Source organism: Triticum aestivum, chromosome 3B (assembly GCF_018294505.1).
Source record: "Triticum aestivum cultivar Chinese Spring chromosome 3B, IWGSC CS RefSeq v2.1, whole genome shotgun sequence".
NCBI classification, from domain to species: Eukaryota; Viridiplantae; Streptophyta; class Magnoliopsida; order Poales; family Poaceae; genus Triticum; species Triticum aestivum.
Genome location: NC_057801.1, coordinates 591,818,809 through 591,825,178, shown reverse-complemented (window position 1 = coordinate 591,825,178; position 6,370 = coordinate 591,818,809).

The following is a 6,370-nucleotide window of genomic DNA, read 5'->3' as shown; positions in this document are numbered from 1 at the left end:
GTTATGCAGCGCAAAGGAGGCAAGGTAGCTGGCACGGGCGGCGATCCGGCCTGCCTCCGCTTGCAGCTGGGGCTCTAGCACCAGGTCCGGGTACCAGGACATAACGAACCTTAGCGCCATGTCAGCGTCGGCACGGGCGGCAGAGACGCGCCACGCGTGAAGCCACGCCGGTCCGGCTTCCAGCCACCACGCCAACCACGTGAAGCTGTTGGGTGCAACGGAACCAGGCCAGAGGGCTGCCATCATCCCTACGCGGGCTTCGGAGACGCGCGCCATCTACTCGCCCAAGACCTGCAAACGGGCCTCGGCAGCATGCATGATCTCTGCGAAGCTCCATGCGACGTTCTGGTCAAGCCCAGTGCCTGCGTCTGCCTGGGGCGACCGTCAAACACGAACGGTCTCCTCCGCCGTCCCTTGCGTCTCCGGGAAGTGCCCTGTCAAGAAGAAAAGCAAGACATTCAGCAAAAAAAAAGCAAAGTCGGCTTCACAACCCAGCAAAGTCAACAAAGAAGCACTTACTGGTGAAGGCCTCATCCAGGTGTTGCACTTCGAGCAACGTCTCGTGCCGCTCAAGGTTCCCGGCATGGCCGCGCGCCTCAAGTGCCTTCTCCAGCTCTACGCACTAATCAACGGCCGCCTTCGGCTCAACGTCTCTCCGGACAGATCTCAGATCAACTGAAAGACGCCTCTGATGCAGGAACTCCGGAATAGGTTTCCGATCTGATCCTTGAATCTGACCCCCTCCCCGCCATGGAGCCAACCCCGAAGATATATTCGATGGCCACCACATCTGATCTGACCCGTGCCTCCTCAAATGATGGCCCAGAGCAGAACTCCTCTTCGGACTCGGCAGCGGCCTCTGACACAGCTTTTCCGCCCGTCGAGTAGGAGTGGGCCCTGAGTGATTGAAATGACAGGCCTGCTTCAAGCCGCCTGAACAAACTATTTCTAATCAGCCTGGCTTAGAGCCAGGTCCTATATACCGAGGAGCTCTCACAGATAAATGAGGTGTTGCATCAGATCCAGAACATGGCGATCTCATCCATCGTTTATGATAAGATTAGATGTAAAGCTGAAAATCGAGAAATGTTCATCCTGCCCACCACCCACCTAGTCACATCGGTTCAAGGACCTGATTGACATGCTTGACTAGGGCTCCGATGACACCAATGATATGGAGGAGGATGTCCACCGTGACACCAGAGTAACTCACCTTTGACCATATCCCATATAGGGAATTGGGCCGCAATAGCTACATATGATGTCTACATGGCTGACACTCCCAAGGATCATTCCAAGGAGAAACCTAAGGAAAACCCTAAGCATCGTCACCCTAAGATGCGACCAAAGGGTAACAACGTAACCATAAGTACGACCAACACCATGGGTGTCGCCGATAATGGTACTGCCGCCGACGCCCCTGACAACCTGGGTGAGGACGTTCAAACTTCACCCACCCAAGAGAATGGGCCCACAGGGACACCCGTGAAGGAAGATCCTGAGGACATGGGCACCTTCAACGATGGGTTGGACAGGGATTACCTCCCCAAGTCCAAGGAAGAGGTTAGCCTCAGACATGAAGACTTTGTGCTGCCAGTAAACCCATCTGATCAGGCATGGTTCCAATGGCAGCTGTTGGGCCTGTGGGACTGGGGGTACCCAGGCCCGTCTGCCTGCAGCCTGCCGCGTGGCGTCATTAGAAGGCCCAGCACAGCCCAGTGCCCAGACTTCACAAGCAAGACCCTCACGAGGCGAGCATCAGCAAGGATCATCAAGGTCTTCCGAGGGCCTCCCGCGGGGCGGCCTCCCTAGGCCCATTGCCGGGTGGACATCTCTAGGCTCGCCACCTCGCCTATCGCTAGACGTGGGTGACACGAGCCACGACGAGCAGAGCCAGAAGGCCGCCAGTGGGCGCAAACCAGGACGATTTCCTCTTTGGTGCTAGGGGAGCAAGGACGGTATGCGGGTTCCCAAAGCAATGCCCAAAAGTTGCCATTCCGGTGCTAGAAGACCAAGACCACGGGCTCGCCAGGACGGAGGTCATCACCAAGCCCACCGACGTGTCATGCAAAGAAGCTTCAGCAAGCGGAGACTAGTTTTGCCCGGATAAGTTGTATTGTTGTCCCCCATAGAATTTGGCCGTTATGGCAACCCTTTCCGCCTAGAGTTTTGGGGGAAGAAGACCAAGGCTAGTGTAAGTATAGGTAGAGCACCACCATAGAGAGAGATCGGATCCATCACATCTTGAGGCCTACCAAGATAGCCCACACTCGTACTCGCTTGTTCATCCTCCCTCGCCAGGAAATCCACCACAAAAAAGGAGTAGGGTCTTACACTGCAAGGTGGCCCGAACCTGGGTAAATCATCATGTTCCACCCTTCTTCCCTCTCGCTTGAGCACGCTGGAGCATCACCTTGAGGCAGTGAGCAGCGGGGACAAGCATACCAAAGTTCTGTGAGCACACCCTAGTGTTTGAACCTTTCCTTGGGTCCCCGGAGCCCCGATTCCGACATTTGGCATGCCATGTAGGGGTGTGCCGAAGTTCCATCGCTTCGTTCAGCCTCCACTCGACCACCTCCATGGACGACCCTCGTCGTGTTCGTGCCGAGCATCGTGCGGCTCGTGTCGGCCATACGGAGCTAGTGGGCCACGGCGGCTATTGGATATCGGGTTTCGACAAAACCCTTAAGGTTCGAACTCTGGGGTGCGCGCGAAGATCTTCCCCCTACCGATCCACGTCCTAACGCCTCGCTGAGAATCTAAGCTACACGATAAACAACACAAGGGACACAAGGTCTATACTGGTTCGGGCTACTGTTGTGGTGTCATACCCTAATCCAGTGTGTGGTGTGGTGGATTGCCTCTGGGGCTAATGATGAACAGTACAGAGGAAGAATAGCCTCGCGAGGGGTGTTCTTGTGGTGGTGTGCTTGGAGAGGAATTGCTCCGTCTCTGTTGGTTCTGGTTGAGATCCAGATTAGATGCCTTCTACTATGGTGGCTATCTCTATATATAGAGGCCCTAGTCCTCTTCCCAAATATTGAGCGGGAAGGGAGCAAACAACAGCCATTTTGAAGGGGAACATCTAGTACAAGTTATCCTAACTAAAGTTGGTCTTCGGCTGCCAAAGGCACCGGTAATGACGTCGTCTTGGGCTCCACGGTGACCTCCGTCCTGCCGTTCTGCTGGTCTTGGTCTTGTTGCACTCAAATGGTAACCTTTGCTTGATGCCTCGGTACTCCGCGCCTACGCTTGCCCCCTTTGCACCAAAGAGGAAACAAGGACACTGCGCACGCCGGCGCCCGCCTGGCGCCCTCCTGGTCTTGATCGTCATGGCTTGCATCATGGGCACCTCACGAGGTACCCCTGCCTTGAGCTCTCCGCCTCCTCACGAGCCTGCCTGGTGAGGCCATCCCTGAGGGAGCCTTGCATCGTCTGCCCCACGAGGCTTGGCCCCTCGCGAGGGTCTTGAGCTTGAGTTGATAAAGACTGGTTGTACTAGGCCACCCCTTGAGCCACGCTGCAGGCCGCGAGCAGGAAAGTCTGGGGACCCCCGTTCCCAGAATGCCGACAGTAGCCCTCGGGCCCAAGGCGTTCTCGGACTTGGCTTAGCAGCGAAGCGAAAGGGCAAGTGCGGAGCGCCGCAGGCCCCCAACAGCCTGCGACCTTGGTTGCCACGTGGCGGTTGATTGGAAGTGGGTGTCTCCGCTTCCCAACGCTGCCTCGGCAACTACCCGATTTGACGAGTCCCTGCATGCACAAATGAGTCATGATTACCTCCGATCATGGAGGCTGATAGTTGGCCTCCTCTGGACTATAAGTACGGAGACGCGTGAGCCCTCGCAGTCCATCCCTTCTTGCTACGCGCCTTCTTCCTCGCTCCTCCTCCATCTTGACGCCAATGGTGCCGATCCGCCGGTTCTCAGCCAAGGAGAAAGGAAAGGCCCCCCGAGAGGGGCCCGACCCGCTCCCGCCGAAGAAGAGGCCGGTCCTCGGCCGCCGTGACGAGCTTGCTCGGCCGGAGACATCGAGGCCGTGGTACGAGCGGCCACCCCCCGGGTTTCCGCTGCCTCTGTACGCCCGGACTGAGGGCCTTGGAGAGGAAGTTGCCGAGAGGCATCGCTTGCGCCACCAGCAGCGTCGGTGAGTTGTGGCGGTGCGCGCCATCGCTCCTGGAGTCCACGCCGCGAACTCCTCTCACGAGCTAGTACTTCATGCCACCATGCCTCCAAGCTCTTGGATACGCCTTCCTCCTTCCTTTGCCTTCGAGATGCCGCCAAGGGGGGCTCTTGAGCTCTAGCTACAGCACACCGACTGCGGTACCCCTATGACTGGAGCGGAGGTCGAGGTCGTCGCTCCGGGCAAGGTCTACATGACCCGGGGTTGGGGCGAGATTTCCCGGGTCTGCCGAATAAGAGGTGCCCTCGTGATTCATCTTGAATACGAAGGCGCCTCCCTGATGCTCTTCAAGGTCTTCGACATGGAAGGACGCCGGCTGGAGTGCTGCCCCAGAGGAGGTAGCCAGGGCATCGGTGTGGCAAGGGCTAGGCATGTCCTCTGCTTCCTCAGCTACTCCTCTGGCAGCAGTGGAGGTGCTGGGGAGTCCAGCGACTCTCCCGAGCTTCTTGGGACTCCAGAGACGAGCGACGATAGCTACGAGCCCCCGAGCTCGTGTCGCGCCCGAAGCAAGGCAGCCGCATCAGGCCGCCGGCACGGCTGATCTGGATGGGGTTGGCGCCGGCCCCTCGTGGCCCACTGCTGATGATGGCGTCGGCCGTGGAGGCACATGTAGTCAGGGCTCCTTAGTATTTGTGTCTTTTGTTTCCTGTGAGGAATCAAGGAAGTACCCCGTGGGGGCATGTAAAGCGTCTGTCGTGTCTTTTGTTGATATCATCCTTATTATGAAGTGGTGCGAGATGCTTGTCCTGTCTTGGCTCACTTCCCCCTTTCTAACCTTGTGACGGCTTGGTGCTCTACGCTGATAGGTCCCGGTCCCCAGGCAGGCTTCAGCCATCGCTGGTATGCCAGGTCGCGTTGCCGTGGTCAAGGCCAGGAGGTGAGCGGCCCGAGGTCCAATAAGAGCCCCTGAGGCGCGATGCTCAGGAGGTCCCCTTTAGCGCTCAAGCAGCCGCCGCAAGGAGATAAAGGGAGGCAAAGTCGTCATCACAGAGACGCATTAAGTGAGGGTTTGGTGTCGCGTCGATTAGTTGTTCCAGTCGCGTGACTTATCTCAAAACTTGAAGCCGTTCCTTCGCGAGGTGCCGGACCTGTGTGTCGGCAGCTGGTATGTGGCTGGGTCAAGCCTTCGTGAGCTTCCCCTCCCTTCCCCAGACTCTCCTTCATGCTCTACGTCCTTAGGTCCCGACCCTCGAGCGAGCTCAGCCGCCGCTGGTATGCCAGGTCGCGATGCCATGGACAAGGCCAGGGGGTGAGGGCTGGAGAGCCAGTAAGGGCTCCTAAGTTGCGATGCTCAGGAGCCCCCCTTTTAACGCGCGAGCGGATCATACGGGTAAGAGAGAGAGAGCTCGCGGCGCCCCCCACGTTGCTCCTTAAGTGGACCCTGTAAATCAACACGAGGGAAGAAAGGATTGCCATTACGATTGTCGGTCAGCCATTGGTTGCTCCGAGAGAGTGAGGAGGGCACTGAGGGCCTGGTGAGGTAGCGTTTTGCGGGGCTGCCGTGGCCAGAGCTCGACCACTCAGATTTGTCGACGTTGTAGGGAAGGACCCATGCGCAAGCATCGTGCTAGTGCGAGCGGCTCCAAGGGAAGATGTCAATCGAGCAGGCGATTATCACGGGCAGGTTAAGCATGAAGGCGAACCAACTTAGATAGATGCAGGATGGATACACACCACTGGGTCAGGCCCGCGCAGCTTGGGGATGATGCCGCCCGAGGGGCGCCCCCAGCAAAGTAAGCTAAAGACATAAGCAAAACGGATACATGCCGCGGGGACAGACCCACATGACCTGGGAATAATGCAGCCCTGAGGGCGCTCCCAGCTGAAATGAAACTCGAAAGATGTCACCTGATATTGCAGAGTGGGTGTTGAAGTAGCTGACAATGCGCGGTGAATAAGTCGATCCTCACGAGCCCTCGGGGCCCTGAGCCTCGGGAGGCTCTAGGGGTCCGGGTGGCTCCTCGAGGACCATCTCCATCTCTGCTAGGACCGCATGGTGCCTGGCCTCCTAAGCTTCTAGAATGCTCCGCATAAGATGCTGGTGAGCAGCAGCCGCGTTTGGCAAGCCGAAAGGCATGCAAACATAGCTGTGTGGCGGACCCTCACAGCGTCCCACACGCGAAGGCCAGAAACGCTCCTGAGACGCGACTCGGTTGAGCCCTGGGTAGTCGATGCAGAAGCGCAACCCGCC